General features: G+C 45.7%; 1 pseudogene; it reads right to left on the bottom strand.

Moving 5' to 3' along the window:
• The window catches only part of LOC146866057 (T-box transcription factor TBX3-like), a 91279-nt pseudogene extending 72762 nt beyond the window's left edge, over positions 1-18517 (bottom strand).
• Between the last annotated feature and the right edge of the window lie 866 nt (positions 18518-19383).

Below are 19383 nucleotides of genomic sequence, written 5' to 3'. Positions count from 1 at the left end.
AAGACATATTTCTTTCTGTCTGTTAAAACTAGATAGTTTAGGGCATCTTCCCCTCTTTATGACTGAGAAGTAGTTAGACTAAGTGAAAATTGTGCTGTTGATTACATTGCACTCTATTATCCTCGAAGGGTATGCATTCATTTTCCTCATCTTCTTTAGTTATAGTTGGCCACTCTTTGATCAAGCACCAACCCGCGGTCCTTACACACCATAAGACACTATGGGTAAAGACCTAAAGATCGTAAGTCTCAACACTCGAGGCCTCAACCACTCAGTAAAACGCTCTGCGATAAACCCCCTACTAGAGAACTCGGGGTGACATCTGTCAGCTGCAAGAGACGCAACTCCTGTCAAACTTGTATTTGGACTGTCAGGCTATGGCTCCAAAGGCCTTGTGGGAGCAGGCTATAAAGTTGCTTGAAGCCTGGAAGTCGACACCATCCAGCAAGACTCCGCAAAGGTCGCGATCGAAGAAGAGTAGATCGGGGGAACTCTCCTGGAGCCCTCAGTTCTCTCCGTCCCACTTGAGGTTATCAAGACGCTCGGGGAAGAGGCATAAGCAGAAGAAGTCCAAGCTGACTTAATCTTCCCCTCAACTGTTGTGCATCGATGAACGAGGTAAGGTGTACCGGTGCTCTAGGCATGGTTCTGCGGAGCCGAGGTCGATTTCGCACCTCCCTCCCTTTCCGGGAGCCGGAGCGACCCCCGCTCAAATTAAAGAGCTTTACGATGCCCTGTGCCGAGTATTTGAGCAGGCTGACCCCTCTGATGAGCCCTTGGGTTACGCGGGGTCAAAAGGGGACCCATCGGATTCTTTGACGTCAGCTCCAACCACGGCATTGGTGGGGCTTCAGGGATCCGATCCGGGACGACGCAGGTCGTGCCATTGTGACCTTCCCCGGTGTCAGACCCGAAGAAGGTGCCTTCTGTGCCGGCAGTGCCAGCCTCATCCTTATCCCTGACAGCACAGAGCCGGAACGGTGTCGCTCGATGCCAATTCCAATGCTGATTGAACCTACGGGTTCCATGTTGTTGTCTGAACATTTTGATGATGTTTTGGGCTCAGGATAGGATTGGGAGGGGTCTATGAACCATTTAGAATACCAGGATGATTTTGCAGAGCAGATGGACTGGTATGGGGAGACTAGTGGACTGGACACTTCCCCAGATACTGGCATGTTCTCACCACCAACTGTGGCTACGGAGGAGGGGCCATCTTATGCCATGGTGGTCAAGAGAGCAGCTGAGGTCCTTGGATTGAAGTTGTCCTCTGTGCAGGTCAGGACTGATCTCCTAACCGAAGTGCTTCAGCCTATGGCTTCTACCTCTGAACCCCTTTGCCCTTCAATGAAGCACTTACTGAGGTCCTTCTAGGCACGTGGTCCAGGCCTAGCACAGTGGCTCCTGTGAATAGGACAATTGCACACTGCCATCGCCCATCTCCTGGTGACCCAAAGATCCTCAGCCAACACCTCACCCCTAAAAGCTTGGTGGTGCAGACTTCTACCTTCCAGGGTGCATTCACTTCCGCCCCTACAGATAGGGAATCTAAGAGGCTGGAATCACTTGGAAAGAAGATGTTTTCTTCGTCCAGCCTGGCATTGCAGTCGGTGAATACCACATGCTTATTGGGTCGTTTCTCCCACTCCCTTTGGGAGACGGTTGCCCAAGTGCTGCCACAAGTCCCGGAGGAGGCCTGGGCTGTGCTCTCAGGCCGTTAAGGATGGGAGAGATGCAGCAAAATTTACCATAAGCAGTGGCCTTGACACAACTGATTCACTGGGCAGATCGATTTCTACGACAGTGGCCTTGAGGCACCGCACCTGGCTTAGGACAACTGGCTTCTCAGGCAATGTTCAGGCAAATGTGATGGACATGCCCTTTGATGGATCCCATCTTTTTGGGGAGAAGACAGACTCGGTCCTAGTGAGGTTCAAAGACTCTTGGCTATGGCCAGATCCTTGGACCTCTCTTCTACACCTCGTGGCCTGTCTAGCTTTCGCTCCTTTTGTGGCAACGGAAGGAGTTTCCAGCCGCATATGCCCTATCCCTGCCACTGTCCTGCACAGACTGCCCAAGTTGTGCGAGGACGTGAACACAGTTCTGTCCGACCAAGGAATGGAATTCAGAAGTCGTCAGCCACCATGCCTTCGGCAGCCACAGTCTCAAGCACTCCATGTCTCACTTTGCAAGACCACACCACTCCAGTTGGTGGGAGAATCCATCATCAGCTTCCCCACTAGAGGTCCATAACATTGAACAAGTGGGTCTTGCAACTCATTCAGTAGTGCTATTTTCTGTTGTTCCTTTCTTTTCCACCTCACATTCTGCTAAATCAAGAACGGCTGGCTGAGGTTCATTTAAAATTGCTCCAATAGGAAGTTACAGCTCTTTTGGCCAGGGGAGCTATAGAGAAGGTCTTGAATTCAGAAGTAGGCAGTTGCTATTTGTAGAAAAGTGCCCCTTCTTTGCATGGTTACCCCCCATTTTTTCCAGACATCTGATGCAACCCGACTTGAGGTGCCCTGGGACCCTGCCACTCAGGTTCCCAGGGCCTGTGTTCATTCCCTAAATTGTATCTTTGCATCCACAATTGGCACATCCCTGGCCACAGGCAAGCCCCTTGTAAAAGGTACCATGAGTACCAAGGGCACTGTGACCAAGGAAAGCCTCTGAGAGCTGCAGCACCCATTGTGCCACCCTCAGGGGCCCTGCACCTTAACCTACACACTCTGCACACTGCGTGTTTTAGTGCAGGGAAAAGTGAAGAGTCAACATGGTACACACCCCTGGGGGTCATGCCTGAAATCCACTGCCTAAGGCCTAGGTACGTCACTCCTCTAGCAGCGTGCACTAGTCCTAAGGTGAGGGTACAGAGGCATGAGCCCTGTGCCCCTACAGTGTCTAAGTCCATTAAATAGTCGTAAGTGTAGTAAAGCCATAAAGAGTGTATGGTCTGGGAGTTGGTCACTACGAACTCCACAGCTCCATAATGGCTTTACTAAAAACTGGGAAGTTTTGTAGCAAACTTCTCTGCACCTTCAACCCACACTGATGCCAGTGTGGTATTTAATATAAGATGTACTCAGAGGGCATCTTAGAGATGCCCTCTGAAAGACGACAAGCCCTGGTGTGGTTTCTAATTGGCTGGCCACCATTTACTACCACCAGACAAGTTTCTGGACCCTGATTAGAGAGCCTCTGTTTTCTGGGTCCAAAAACAAAGCCCATCCAGGGCAGAGGTGTCTTGCCTCCTCCCCCATGATGGGCTGGGTCCATGAAAGGGAAAGCTTCAAAGGCCTGCTGCCTTTGGTAGCTGTCCCTGCCTTATGCTGCCCCCAGCAACTGGCTCCCACCAATTCTAGCCCCCACTTTGGGCAGGAGAATCGGCAGGAAAACCAAGCTAGGAAGAGGGGTGTGCCCACCTTTGCCAACCTCACCCCCAGGTGGGGGAGGTGAGGTGAAGGACACATCTCAGTCCCCTCCATCTTGAAGATCGGGGGACTTATCCAATTAGGAAGAGGCTTATGCCCCCTCCCACTGGAGGGTGGCATTATAGGGGGTGTACCCACCCCAAGGAAGGGACCCATTGGTCCCGACCTTCACACCCCTGTAACACCCTTAAATCTAGTATTTAGGGGCAAAGCAAACACAAGGAGTCCCTGAACCTTGCATCCTCAGATTTGAGGAAGAAAGAAGGAGGACCGAAGAGCCGTGCTGACCCAGGAAGAAGAGGACAACTACAGCTTTGGCCCCAGCTCTACCGGCATGGCCGCCTCCGACCTGCCTACAGCAAAGAAAACAGCGTGTCCAGCATTCAGGAGCCCCCAGAGCCCAGAGGACCTGCCCTGCAACAATCTTACAGATTCTGTCTCCCGTAAGCACCGGATGTGCTCAAGCAAAAGACTCACCCCAACCGCGACCGATCGCAGCCTAAGGAAACCGACCCCTAAGACACCTCAGCCCTCGACACCTTCCGGCCCTGGGTGGCTCAACCAATGGTTTCCAAGCCTCCTACCAAATCCCCAGTCGCCTTCCCAGTCATTGGTCGCCCCCAAGAAGTCCTCCCAACCGAGCCTGCAACTTTCCAAAACCGACAGTCTCCATTGAAATGCCCAGGGACCGCGACGTCCGGTTTACCTCCTGTACTCGGCCGCCTATGTGCCGCTGGCGGTGTAGTTCTTGTGACCGTCATTTGCCCCTGCAGTGCTAACCGCAACCTTAGGAGCTTTGCTCCCACACCTAAGTAGCCTGCTTGCCAGCAGACCCCAACCAAAGACCCTCAGCCGCTGGCTACGGTTGGGCCCCTGCACTCTGCACCTAGCTGCCGCAGTGCCACTGGTGGTGCAACTAGAGTGTCCACTTGGACTCTTGTGAACCTTGGTCCTAATCCCGAAACCTCAACCTCGTAAGTCCAATGCTTACCTCCAAGCTCGATAACCATTTTTCCTCCCACAAGGACTCATGGCATGAGATTTTGGGTCTAGAAAGTGTTCTGTGTAGAACTGCTAATATATGGGAAAAAGTGAGCACTATTGTAATGTAATGCCAATGAAGGAAGTGGCCCAATTAGGGTCACCTGGGTCACTAATGACCACCTCTCAGCATTCCATACCAAATGAAGAGTCGGTGAGACAGTAAAGAATACAAACCAATACCTGTTTATTATATACACTCAGAGCGGAGCCCAGTCTGCCCAGTCGCCGGGAGTGCTGCAGAGCGATTGGAATCGAAAAGCGTAAAGATACATTATGTACATTTCATAACTGTGCTAAAACACGTCCATAGTGGAATTTTCCAGGCAGATGCAGCTGGACAGTAAAATACAAAAAATAAGTTTTGATTCTCATATCTCACACCACCTAATACAACCCAAGGTAGTTTCACCCTGTAACCGCCACCAGACAAGTGGGAGAGGGCCTCTTATCTAGTGAGAAAGGCATGCACTAATATGAACAGTCTATTCATTAGTGAAGCAAAACCTAACATTGCAGAAATGAAACATAACAGCGACTTTTTCTCAGAAATAGCAAGGAATTAGTTTCGATCATGGTTCAAAATGGTGTCTAAATGGAAAATGGTGCAGCGAATTCTAACTTACATAAAGCAATGCACAAACATGAATATTTCTATTCTAACAGACCCTCCTTTTAGCATGAACTAAAACATTTTCTTACAGCAACAAGGAGAACATGAAACCAAGAAAACAGGAAACCATAAACAATAATAACAATAAATCCTTATGAACATTCCATGTTTTCAGCATCGGGGAAGGAAACTGTGAGGAGGGAAGAAGTCTGGAAAATGCCCTCATCAGTGTTCATACGGTTGTCTATTTCTTTTTGTACTGTAATTGCAGCATTTGTATCATGAATCGATATTTTCCGTTTAGGGGTGAGAATGGTGGTGCACTAGGAGCAACAGAAGGGGAGGCACTGATGAGCGCACAGCAAAACACCAATATCACAATCATGTAAAGCACCCTTTCAAGAATCCAGCCCCAACTACCATAAAGAGACTAACTCCAATTTCCACTCTCCATTCTCTTAATATTCTCGAGAATATCAAGAATGTGCTTAGTAATATTCTATTCCATATTTTTGATCCCGACTACACACTGGTCTCCCACTACCGCGCATACACCACCACTCTTGGCTAAGATGAAATCAAAAGCGTATCTAGTCTGTTCGGAATATATTCGCATACTTTCCAATGAAGTGGTGATTTTGCATAAAGCTGCCACGGTAGCATTAGATAAAATTTGTAACTTGCACCCAAAATATTCTCTAGCTCTCCAACCATGAGCCATGGAGGTACCACCCAAAGTGAAAATGGAAGAAAGAATGTATCCAAAAGTGATCCCATTACTATAATTATTGACCAAACGGACATCAGACTTAGCGTATTTACAGGGTACACCTAAGGGCAACACCACCACGAGGGCCACATTGTCTGTACCATTATGACCATTGGAATATGTACCGTTAGACAAAAAGTAAAACCCTGGGTGTGCATAAATCGGCCGTTCATAATCTACTGCAGCATATCTGGTGTTCATTCCAAAAGTACTCTGATCTTTGTCATTCACTAAGGGGATCGTATTTTTGTACAAGACTATTCCAGAATAATTTATATACAAAGAAGTGTCCATACTATTCACGATAGGGCAACAAGCAAGATAATAACCAACCTCCCGGGTGACTATCAACTCCTTGTAATGCCAACCCATCAGTGTGACATTCTGTTCTTCCATGTAGAAGTTGTCGCAATATGTGTTGTTATCGCAACCTGGATAACCGATCCCCAGTGACTTTTTATAATATAAACAGGGACTTGAATAGCCAAAACCAAAAACTCCCTTCACTTCTGTAAATAGCAGTGGGCGAGTATATGTATTTTATTTATTTTATTTATTAGTTTATATAGCGCTAGAATCGACTCCAATGGAGTATCTCTGCGCTTTTCAGTAATCGGTAAAGCAAGGATAAGATGAAAGAGGGGCTAGATCTCATTCTTAAACAGCACAGTTTTAAGAAGTTTCCTGTAGGTAAGATGTTCCTTGCATTGTCTTAATGATAAAGGAAGTTTATTCCACAATGTGGGGCCTGTAATAGATAAAGCTTTATTCCCATGTCTGGCTTTTTTTGCACGAGGGATCACCAAGAGGAGGTTATTGCTAGATCTTAGTGATCGGAGCGGAATGTAGGGAACAAATTTATTTTGTAGATAAACGGGCCCTTGGCCATTTATGCATTTGTGGATAAGGCAACGTATCTTAAATTTTATCCTCTGACGGATCGACAGCCAGTGTAGCTGATCCAGGAGGGGTTTAGAAGCAGTTCTGGGGGGAACATTAAGGACAAGGCGGGCTGCCGTGTTTTGAATGACCTGCAGTTTATTCAAAACACTTTCGTTGGCAGAAAGAAGCAGGCCATTACAGTAGTCAATCCTACTTAAAACCAAGGTCTGGACCAAGGTTCTCTTACAGGAATCTGGCAGGAGGGGAAAGATTTTCCGTAACAAACTAATGGTGTGAAAACAGATTCCTGAAGTGTAATTGACATGTTGTTTAAAAAGCAAGTCTTGATCGAAACGAATCCCAAGGTTCTTCACAACCTGTTTAGGTTCAGGAACTATTCCCAGATCAGGCGGCCACCAGTCAGGGGTCCACAACATTTTTGCCTCACCAAACAACATTACTTCCGTTTTACTGACATTACACTGGAGAATGTATATGTATAATTTACAAGTGACAATGGGTATGTGGTTCATAAACTAGTGACAGATTCAGTGGGGTAACAAGTGGTCCCTTCTCCAAAGAATCTCTTGTGTGTGTCTAGAAACACATTACTCGGGACTGTCCTCTTCTTCCTTGTTGTGGAAATAACCTTAACCTTGGTACGTAAAGGCATATTCTGATCATTTTCTAACACCCATGATACTCCACATAATATTATTAGCAAAAGAGCAACACATGTTGTTTTCTGCTTGTGGGTCCACACCATATTATACTCGGCAACAAGAATACCTGGCTGCTCTTCCTCAGAAACCTGTCTGCCAAAAGGATGCATAACGAATGATAAAGAGGGGATCAAAATGCAAAGAGAATATATAAGTTCCCAGTGTCCATCAGAGCCACACTGGTACAGGCTCCTATTGTCCATCAGTAAGTTGGCGCTCTTGAGCACTGGCAGTGGAGCTTGCTCTGTCCTAAGCTCGTATCCCACTTTGATCAAGATGGTATACCTTCAGGGCATACTTCAGTCTTCCCTATCTAATGTTCAAACAACAAAAATGAAGTATGCAGAAATCCCTCACTAATCTCAACTAATTCCGTTGGTACTATAATTCAGTACAACCTATTTTACGCAGTCCATCCCTAATATCTTTTCTCCTTAGGCGCAAATTGTACCTGGTAGACCCAGGCACTGTGTGATCAGTGAACAAAGGCTCTTGGATAGCTTGTATTTCTGGGGGAACAGCCTCGTTCAGTACATCCTCATTCTCTTTATCCGTCTGTGTCCACGTTAGCTGGGCATCGCTGAATGGGACAAACCGAGGCACTTGCTCGCACTCTGTGTCCCCAATGCCGTCCTTGACCCACTGATCGTAGGGCAGAGGAAAAGGAACCCTCCGACAGCGGGTCGCATGGACCCAGTTCTTACGGCCAGCAACCTTTACAGCAGTACGCGTCACCAATAAAATCTGCTCAGGCCCCTTCCAGCGTGGGTCCAAACTTTTCTTCCTCTGGAAGTTGCGCAACTAGGTGAAATCACCGGGCTGGATATCGTGGCCGGGTCCCTCTGGTGTGGACGGTAGGGACTCTCGCACCTGTTGGTGAATAGAACATAAACTCTCTGTTAACTGTCCAAGGTAATCAAGCAATACAGGGTACTCAATATCAGAAAATCTATGAGGCCACGAAACGCCCCTGACATTTGCCAGGCGCCCAAACATGACCTCGTAAGGAGACAATCCTGTCTTAGAATGTGCTGTCGTTCTTGTTGACAAAAGAGCTAATGGTAAAGAATCTGTCAATTTTAACCCTGTGGTCTCCTGTATTTTTGCCAATTTCAGTTTGAGAGTACCATTGTACTTCTCAACCAAACCTCATGACTGTGGATGATTAGCAGCATGGAATTTTTGTTTGACATGGAGACCCTCACAAATTAATTGAATCACTTTTGCATTAAAATGACTTCCGTTTTCACTCCAGATAACTCGGGGCAAGCCGAAATGAGAAAAGAACTCCTTCAGGAGTACCTTCATAGTCGTAATAGCTGTATTATCTTTAGTAGGGTAAGCCTCAACCCATTTACTGAATGCACATACAACTACCAGAACATATTTAAGATTATTGCAGCTCTCTAATTCAATATAGTCCATCTGAAGTACTTCAAAAGGAAAAGTGGGTGGTGCAAAATTACCGGGTGGTGTGGGGGTACCCTTCCCTGGATTATGCGTTATGCAGACCATGCAATATTTCACCAAATACGTGGCTGTCTTAGAGATATTGTCATTATGCCATACAGGGTCTAACAACTTACAAATGTCTTTTGCACTAATATGAGCTTGACCATGTGCCATAGTTACCACGGGAAGAACATATGCATCCGGTAACAACCATCTCTGCTTCCCTGATTTATCAATCCAACATCCTTCCTCATTTAACTGTGCTGTATTTTCCTGCCATTCTGCTAATTCGTACATTGTGGCTTCACTTTGTATCTCTTTTACACTCTCAAGGGTATTCTCAAACATGACAACTTCAGGGATCCACCTAGCTGGACCTGCTACAAACATAAGTTTCATCTTTGTTCGTGCCGTTTCCTTAGCTGTCTGATCAGCAAAAGCATTTCCTCTACCCACGTCATCAGTAACCTTCCTATGGGCACTACATTTAATTATGGCCAATTTCTTGGGGAGCGTTAAAGCAGACAAAAGCCTCAATATGAGATGCCCATGCTGAATCATGGTGCCATGAGAAGTAAGGAACCCTCTCTCTGCCCAGAGTTTCCCAAAATTATGCACAACCCCAAAGGCATACTGGCTGTCAGTATAGATGTTGACAACCAGTCCCTCGCTCAATTCGCAAGCTCAAATAGGAGCAGCGAGCTCAGCGGCTTAAGCATACTGACAGGGGACCTGTTATGTCTCTACCACCCTGCACAATGTAGTGACAGCATAAGCTGCCGTCGTGGTGCCACCTGGTAATTTAAAACAAGAGCCATCGACATATAGTTCTCCTTGGGGGTCAGATAAGGGAATATCAGTCAGGTCTACCCGTCCGGTGGCTACAATCATGTTTATCGGCTGCATCATTCTTGGAAGGGAGGGGTAGTAACGGGGCTGAATTCAGAGCAGCACATCTGTTCATTGTAATATGCTTAGCAAAGAGGGTCAATTCATAGCCGCTAAGACGTGCACTGGTGAGGTGCTGTGTCTTTGTCTTATTCAAAAGTGTATCCATAGCATGGGGTACCATAACTGTGAGATCAGTAGCAAGCATGAGTTCAGCCGATTGTCGGATTGAAGTGGCCACAGCCACGGCCGCTCTCAGACAACTCGGGAGGGCTCTCGCGACTTGATCAAGCACAGCAAAGAAATAAGCACACGGCCGTTGCTTATCTGCAAATTTTTGTGTTAGGACAGAAAGTGCACAGCCAGCCATCTCGTGGACATAGAGCACAAATGGCTTGCCGTAGTTAGGAGTTCCAAGCACTGGAACCGAACAAAGCGCATTTTTCAATTGCTCAAAAGACTGTTGACATTTGGACGTCCAAGGCAAAGGCTCATGCACTTCTTTCGTTGTTAATGCAAGCAAAGGTTTAATTAGTAGGGAATAGTTAGGTATCCATTAAAAACAATAGGAAGTGATACCTATAAAAGCGTGCACATCTTTCTGAGTTTGTGGAATGGGCATTTTAACATTGGTACTGATGCGTTTGGGGGTCAAGCTCTTACCCTCCTTTGACAGCAGGTGACCTAAGTAGGTGACCGACTGTCGACAATACTGAAATTTAGAAAGGGAAACCTTATGTCCATGATGGGCCAAGTGCTACAACAATTTAACTGTACTATCTCTACAACCCTGTTTCGTATCAGAGACTATGAGCAGATCATCAACATACTGCATGTAGGAAAGTGGGTTTCTGTTGCAGTAACCCCCCCACTTTTTGCCAGACTACTGGTGCCCTTTCACTTGATGTGCCCTGCGTCCCTGCCAATCAGGTTCCCAGGGCCTGTGTTCTTTCCCCAAAACTAACCCAATTGGCATCTCTGGCCACAGGTCAGCCCCTGGTAAATGGTACCACAGGTATCCCGGGCACTGTGACCAGAGAAGGCTCTAAGGGCTGCAGCACTTATTGTGCCACCCTTAGAGGCCCTGTACCTTTACACACACACACTGCCTTTGCAGGCTGTGTGTTTTGGTGGAGAACAAACTGAAGAGTCGACATGGCACACATCCCTGTGTGCCATGCATACAACCCACTGCCCTGGCATAGATCAGTTACCCCTCTAGCTGGGTGCACTAGGCCAGTGGCGAGGGTACAGATACATGAGCCCTGTAACCCTACAGTGTCTAAGTCCATTTTTAGACATTGTAAGTTCAGTGCTGCCATTAAGAGTATATAGTGCTGGGAGCTTGTCATTACGAACTACACAACACCATAATGGCTAAGCTGAAAACTGAGAAGTTTGGTATCAAACTTCTCAGCACATTAAACCCACACTGATGCCAGTGTGGGGTTTAATGAAAACTGCACACAGAGGGCATCTGTGAGATGACCCCTGAAAAACAACCAGCCTCTGGTGGGTTCCCTGACTGGTACACACCAGCCTGCCACCAGGAGACATGTTTCTGGACCCCTAGGGTGGGATCCTTCGCTCCCTGAGCCCAGAAACAACGCCTTTCCTGGGCGGAGGTGTTCACACCTCCCCCAGGCCAGGAAGAGCCATCTGTGGCAGGGGAGCTTCAAAGGCCTGGCAGCCTTTGTAATGCGACCCCAGCCTCTCCTGCTATCAGGAGCAGGCCCCCTTCCTGTCTCCGCTCCTTTTCGGTGGGAAGACAGGCGGGAAAAACTAGCCAGCCCAGAAGGTGTGCTTACCTCTGCCAACTCCACTCCTCAGGTGGTGGAGGCGAGGTGAAGCCCTCTCTTCAGTGCCCGCCATCTTGCAGATGGCAGGCACTCCCTAATCAGAATTAGGGATTGTGCTCACTCCCCCACGTGGGGTGAGGACACCCAGGATGTAGTCACCCTAAGTTCAGTAGCCCATTGGCTATTGACCTCGAGACCCCTAAAATGCCCCCTAAATCCAGTATTTAGGGGCTGCCCTGAACCAAGAAGGCAGATTCCCGCAACCTAAGAAGAAAAAGGACGAAAGAAGACTGCAGAGAACAACTTACTGGGCCCTTGCCCTACTGGCCCATCTGCAGTTTCCAGAGATCCTGCGCCACAAATCGTTTTGTCCTGCAGCCAGCGACCTCCAGAACCCCTGGGAGAACTGACTGCCTTCAACAAAGACCGGATCTCCTGTGAACAGCAGCTCTGTTCAGATGAAACACCAAAGAAAGACTCCGAGCCTGCTGAGGAAAAAGAAACCCGACGCCTGGAACCACCACTGCACCCATCGTCTACGGCCCGAGTTTGAGTGGCCTACCGGTCCCAGCGAGATCCCCAGCGCTCCAGAGTCCGAGTCCACCGTGGGTTGACCCCTCCAGAACTCCTCGACGTCGCCTGCAGCCTCTGAACAGAGACCCCCAACCGCGAGTGGCCCGGTAAGGTGAAATCCGACCTCAAAAGACACCCATGCATCCAGCCGCCCTGCACCCTGGAGAAGAGAACTCGAGGTGCACCTACGTCCCCGAGCCCTCCAACTTACCTGTCCAGCTGTTGGTTCCTCCTGGAAGTCTTCCTGGACAGAGCCTGCAGCTGAAAACCAAAACCCCAAATCCCCTTTGAAAACAACTGGGCTCTGGACGCCAAACCAGCACCCTGCACCCAGCCGCCCCTACGCCGCTGCGGGTGCACTTTTTGTGCTAAACAGAATCCCCTTTTGCCCTGAGCCTAACACCAGGAGCTTCGCTCCCACAACTTTGTGGCCTGCTCGTCAGCAGCCACCAACCCGAGGCCCTCTATCCCCCATTGTATAACATTAGGCCTCAGCACTCTGCACCCGGCCATTCTAGTGCCGTTGAGGGTGTAACAAGAGTGCATCCTTGACCCTGGGGAACCCCCAAGTCTACCCCCAGAACCTAAACTCCCACTACCAAATACTTACCTCAAAACCGATAATACTATTTTCCTCCATAGGATAACATTGACTGTTTTTCTTGGAAAAGTTTTTAAGTGTGGAGTTTGAAAACCTAAACAAATTCTTTATAATTGTACTATTTAAACAAAACAATTTTACTTACCTGTTTACAGGAAATGTCCCAGAGTAGTATCCAGGTATACTACTGTGAGTAAGAAAAGTAATCTAAAAAAGTAACTTACCTGGTATTTTACTGAAAAGCCCATTCAAGTCTATGTACTGTATTTACAAAGTATTGCATTTCTCTGCAACCATACTGTAAGTCAAAACAAAGTGCATATTCAATTACAATTCAAACTGTTTACAATCTGCATTACTACCGTAAAGTATTTATTGCTTACCTGTGCCAGGCTTGCTTGGTTCTAGAAAATAAGATAATTAAAAGAATATTTTCATACAAAAACAATTGGTCTGAAGTTTAGTCTATGAGTGTATGAATTCATTTACTGACTGAGTGTGTACAACAATTGCTTAACACTGTCCTCTGATAAAGCCTTGCCGCTTGACCACAATCCCAGAAATAGAGAGTAAGGTGCTATCTAACTTTACCTCTGCCTACCTTTGGGGTTCCACTGGACACTGAGCACACTATACCTCACTTTGGTATAGTATATACAGAGCCATCTTTCTACACTGCACCAATACATTACCTGAGGGAAGCGAAAATGAATCCAACTGACCTTTTAATGCCTGACTATGAATACTAGGACTCTCTGTATAGCCTTGAGGAGCGCGACAGAATCTAAAACTCCTACCAGGCAGTGTGAACCCAAACAAATATCTACTGTCTGGATGGATAGGAATGCTAAAAAAAAGCACTCTTCAAGTCAATAACAGACAAGAATTTAGCAGTAGAAGGAATCATCGTCAAAAGCGCAGTGATATCAGCAACCACAGGGAACTGTGGAACCACTATTTTATTCACCTCGCGCAGATCAATCACAACACAATAAACATCATCAGAATCCTCAGAGGAGCCTGAGGGTGCCCTTTTAAGAATTAGAAGAATAGGACTATTATAAATATTCCCAGACGTTTCCTCAACTACTCCCTTTTGTATCTAATCCTGAATAATCATAAGAAGAGCCCGTTCTCCTGCCTGCGGTATCTTAAACTGTGGAATATGAGGCAAAACAACATTCTCCTTAACTTGTATAGCAACTAGTTGTATAGGTAACCGTCCTTCATCCGTGTCACCTGTGGCCCATAGAGTGGGTGGAACAGCAGCAAATTCAGCTGGAAGGGGTGTATCCTGGGACAAACACTGTTTAGTACTCACATCCGGACCCATCGTGATATAGATACCTGCAGGAGAGCAATAGATTGTAGCATACATCTTCTTCAACACATCCAAACCCATCAAATTCTCACCACAGTTGGATGTTATCAAAAACGGAGATTCCACAGTAAAAGGACCAACAGTTAATGTAAGGGGGCGTGAAATGGGGCTCACAACAGGTACACCTGAAATACCTACCCAAACATTATTGTGGCCAGACAGGGCTGCCCCAGGGACCATGGGCCGATTCTCAGAATTGACCCGTTTGCGAACGGGAAAAAGCCTTATGAGATGTATCATCTCAAAAGGCATTCGCAAAATAGATTCCCTATTTTGCAAATGCATGTAAGGAATCGCAATTTGCGATTCCTTAAATGAAATGCAGGAAGCCAAAAAGATTTGCTACCTGCCTTTAAGGAATCACAAATTACCACCAACTTCAAGTTGGTGGTAATATGCGATTTCCATGAAAAATTCGCTTTTTTGCATTTTTCAAGGTACCATGTGGCGAACATACATGCCCTTAGGGCATGTATGTGTGCCACATGTGCACACTTACCTTTTAGGGGGTGCAACAGGGTGGCCTTTTGGCCCCCTATCACCTTTGAAATTGCATTCGCAATTTGCGAGTACCTAGTTGGTACTCGCACATTGCGAATATCTTCCCATTCATTCCTATGGGCCTCCAGGCCCATAGGAATGAATGGGAAGGTATTCCTTAATAGCGAATCTCAATTAAGGAATATGTAGGAATCGCAATTATTATTGCGAAACCTACATACATTGCATTTTGCAATTCCATGATAGCGAATCGGTAAAATTCGCTATTATGGAATCGCAAAAACAATTCTTGATACATCTGGCCCAATTTGTCGAGAAACAGAACTCTTTGTCACACCTGTGTCCACCAAAGATTCCTTAGTCGAGCCTTGCAAAACCACTGTGACCATGCTGATCTTCAGGTATCTGAACTAGTCCCTCTCCCTGTCCATGGCTGTCCTAGCTATAGTAGAATAATCAGATGCTCTGCATCTGTATACCGGATGCACTGCTGAAATGTAATTTATGAATGTAATCCATAAGGCATACTGTTGAACAGAATTGTTTGTTGAAATCAATCAAAAAATAGAAAACAATGTTATTGTTCATATTAATAATATGTTCTCATTTACTTCATGAGTTATGTTATTCTGAAAACATCACAAACAAATTAGATAAGTGCAAAAGACAGAACCAATTATGCTGTAAAGAGTCTGTTGCGAATCAGCAATTGTCTCTCAATATCAACAATATAACATTGGTACTGTTACTAAACAATGACGATTGAGGTTGTAGAAGCCCAATGCATTTCGGGATTTTCACATAATCCCTTCTTCAGGGGCATGTAAGAGAGAGAATGGAGAAAAAACCATATAGCAACAATTGACTGCATTATGATGCTACAAATCCTAAACGTTCATGCAATACTGAATAGATACATCTATTAATGACCAGAGTGAAAATAACGCACCTGTACAATGTCCTACACCACACCAATAGGGTATCAATTGTGAAGTGAATGATAGAATGTAAAGAGCTAAATCAAGTAAAGTGATGGAATATAAGTAAAGGAACCTACATAGAACCTTCACCCTGAGCAAGACAAACTGGACCGATATAGACCACTCCATGTGAGTGAAAAAGAAAAGATTAAGAGAATGAAACTAAACAACAGAACCTTACAGTGGTTCGTCAGAAATGGAGATCTGCGCAAAAAGCGATGTGGAGAACGTGCTGTTGAACTGAAAAGGTACTGCGACTGTGGTATCTCTGGGAAATATCCGAGGCGGTCTAGCATCGAAGTGCAAAGTAACGAGTATCCAAAGATACTACCTTGACGGTTACATCGCAGCTCACGGACCTATGTAGATATATATACAAAAATGTGTGCCAAATTGAAGTGAAACAATAAAGGAATGCTTGCAATTGAGTGGTTTTAACAGTTCTAAAAATACCATTTACCTGAAAAACTCAATGTTTAAAGCCCAGTCTCAGTAATGTGTACGAGGAAAACACAGTGACCTAATTAGACCCGGACCTGTTGCGAAGAAACGATCTCCTCGCAGCAACCTGCAAAAATAAACCGATGACCCTTGTTACTCCGAAATGTACCAACTGACTAGAGTGAAAGCTAACAGGACCCAAAGAGTCACCGGAATATCAAACTTACCAACGGACAAAGGATCAGCACGGCACCACCAAACGCGAACAAGGATGAACGCTGGTAGTGGAACAGCTGTCTTCCGGGTCTCTAAATCAAACGACGTCTGACGTCGGCACGCGATGAGCGCGTGAGGTGAAAATAAAAAGAGGACTGAAACTGATCCTATGCTGGGTGAGCCATGTAACGGGGAAAAAAAAAGAAGAAAAGAAATTACTGAAGTGACGTGACCTCGAGTACTGATAATAAAAAGGTCATGTGAGATATACTGAAACATACTACACTGCAACTATGTACTAAATGATAATCCTCATAGTGGTGACCAAAAGGATTGAGGATATATCAAAAATGAACTTCCAAAAGTTGTCCAAAACTGGAGAAAAAACGAGGAGCAAAATAGATCCGTGTGGTTGTGAGTCTACTAGAACCCAAGACATATGGCATATGAAATACGTGAGGAGCTGATGTTGATAAAAAAATTGGTGAAAATGAAAAAGAATATTGTGGTGAATCATGCTGTAAGAGTGGAAGTAAAAAATTAAATCTCGTGAGATGTGATGTAATGTATACATACGAGTGACATACTAAACAGCTGAATAGAAATTAAAAAATAAAGGAAAAAACAGATGACATACAGAAAGTAATATGCCCAGTGAAGATAAAGCCCTAAGGAACATGGTGAGGACAGTACTTACAATCTAGATGTGTATCACAAAAAACATGCTAATTCAATTTTGTCATTAAGTCCTGATGGTACAAGAGTAGGCAAAAATTTGGTCCACCAGACCTCCCTTTGTGCCAATAGTTTCGGGGTATCCCTATCTGTTCTTAAGGGAACCATTTCCAAAATTGTGAACCTGAGTTGGGCATTAGTATGTTGATGTTCAATCCAATGGGTGGCCAAATGGTACACCTGAAAAACCTACCGAAACATTATTGTGGGCAGACAGGGCTGCCCCAGGGACCATGGGCCGATTCTCAGAATTGACCCGTTTGCGAACGGGAAAAAGCCTTATGAGATGTATCATCTCAAAAGGCATTCGCAAAATAGATTCCCTATTTTGCAAATGCATGTAAGGAATCGCAATTTGCGATTCCTTAAATGAAATGCAGGAAGCCAAAAAGATTTGCTACCTGCCTTTAAGGAATCACAAATTACCACCAACTTCAAGTTGGTGGTAATATGCAATTTCCATGAAAAATTTGCTTTTTTGCATTTTTCAAGGTGCCATGTGGCGTACATACATGCCCTTAGGGCATGTATGTGTGCCACATGTGCACACTTACCTTTTAGGGGGTGCAACAGGGTGGCCTTTTGGCCCCCTATCACCTTTGAAATTGCATTCGCAATTTGCGAGTACCTAGTTGGTACTCGCACATTGCGAATGTCTTCCCATTCATTCCTATGGGCCTCCAGGCCCATAGGAATGAATGGGAAGGTATTCCTTAATAGCAAATCTCAATTAAGGAATATGTAGGAATCGCAATTATTATTGCGAAACCTACATACATTGCATTTTGCAATTCCATGATAGCGAATCGGTAAAATTCGCTATTATGGAATTGCAAAAACAATTCTTGATACATCTGGCCCAATTTGTAGAGAAACAGAACTCTTTGTCACACCTGTGTCCACCAAAGATTCCTTAGTCGAGCCTTGCAAAACCACTGTGACCATGCTGATCTTCAGGTATCTGAACTAGTCCCTCTCCCTGTCCATGGCTGTCCTAGCTATAGGACATACCAGTCGCCTCATCCATATCGTAATCATCCTGATAATATTAGCCATTGCGAGGGTCATCAAAATAATTATTATCAGAACGACCCTGTGAAACAGTAGCATTTTGAGCTCTCTCTGTCCCACGACCTCTTCCACCAGAACCTCGCCCTCTGGGAGCTGCAACTTTCTGTAAAAGCATAGGGCACTGGCTGCGCCAATGACCCTCCTCCTTACAATATGCACACTGATTTGGCCTTAAACGTGTCATTGAAGGTTGTCTACTGGTACGTGGAAGCTGTCTAGAAGGACCACTCAGTCCCCTACTATTTCCCCTAAACGCTTGCTGCATCACCTTTGTCTTCAAATCTTTATGTTTCTTATCAGTCCTATCCTTTTCCTCCTGATCTCGGTGTTCATAGTACTTGGACACCAAGCTTGGTGGCGAGGGTAGGTCAAGAAGCACGGCGTGAGCAAGGCATACACCTACTTTTAGAGGACCCATTGCTCATGCTCAATCCACCAAGTACTGTTGTGGTCCGCAGTCCTACTGAATAGGGTAGTACCAGATCATGACAGGTATTTTAGTTAAGTGACACTGATTCACATTAAACCTGTTTTGATTTAGAGACTTAATATCACATAGTTCTCTTCTTTTTGTAGATAGTTTTCATAGGTCCTGAAGAATCGCGAGTGCATGAGCTCCTAGCGAGAAACATGTTGACCATTAAACACCCACTTAGAGCACTCTCATAAGAGACATTATACTCTGTTGAGTGCCATATACACGTTTTTAATCAGGGAAGGAGACCTCCAGAATAAAATCTAATTCCTACACCGGCACTACCAACCCTGTTTTAAATCACCTTTTTTTACATCTACATTAGTCAGGCCCCCATACCCGCACTTCACCAAACGGCTGTTGGATTGAAGATCTCCGAAAAAGTGCCCCTTTTTAGGGAGCCCGTTAGGCATTGCACCGCCGGCCCGACGAGGAGCAGCCCATATGATGAAGCATGACACCTGAAAGGGTGTGTGAGGGCATTATTATCCAACAAAAGGATTACCAACTTTATACACATTGTGTATTTGGTTATATCCAGCCTTCTTGTTGACTCCTCCTCTTTTCACTTGAGGAACAGCAGGTACAACTCTTCTTGATAGTCTTACTGTTGGGGCATCTTACCTTGCTGGACCTCCCACTCCCCTGTGAGTGGAAATACCCCCTTTTGTCCCTCTCTTTACAGTTAATTAGTTCATAGTACTTGACCATATTCTAAATAACAGAGGGGGAAGAGGTGAACCAAGTACTCTCAGACGCCTGTAAACGAGTCGTAATTTCAGGAAGAAGATTACAAACAAATCTATCAA

The sequence above is a fragment of the Triturus cristatus genome, chromosome 2_1, assembly GCF_964204655.1.
Source record: "Triturus cristatus chromosome 2_1, aTriCri1.1, whole genome shotgun sequence".
Classification (NCBI taxonomy): Eukaryota; Metazoa; Chordata; class Amphibia; order Caudata; family Salamandridae; genus Triturus; species Triturus cristatus.
The sequence above is the reverse complement of the archived record's forward strand: the minus strand, read 5'-3'. Positions and strand labels throughout refer to the sequence as shown.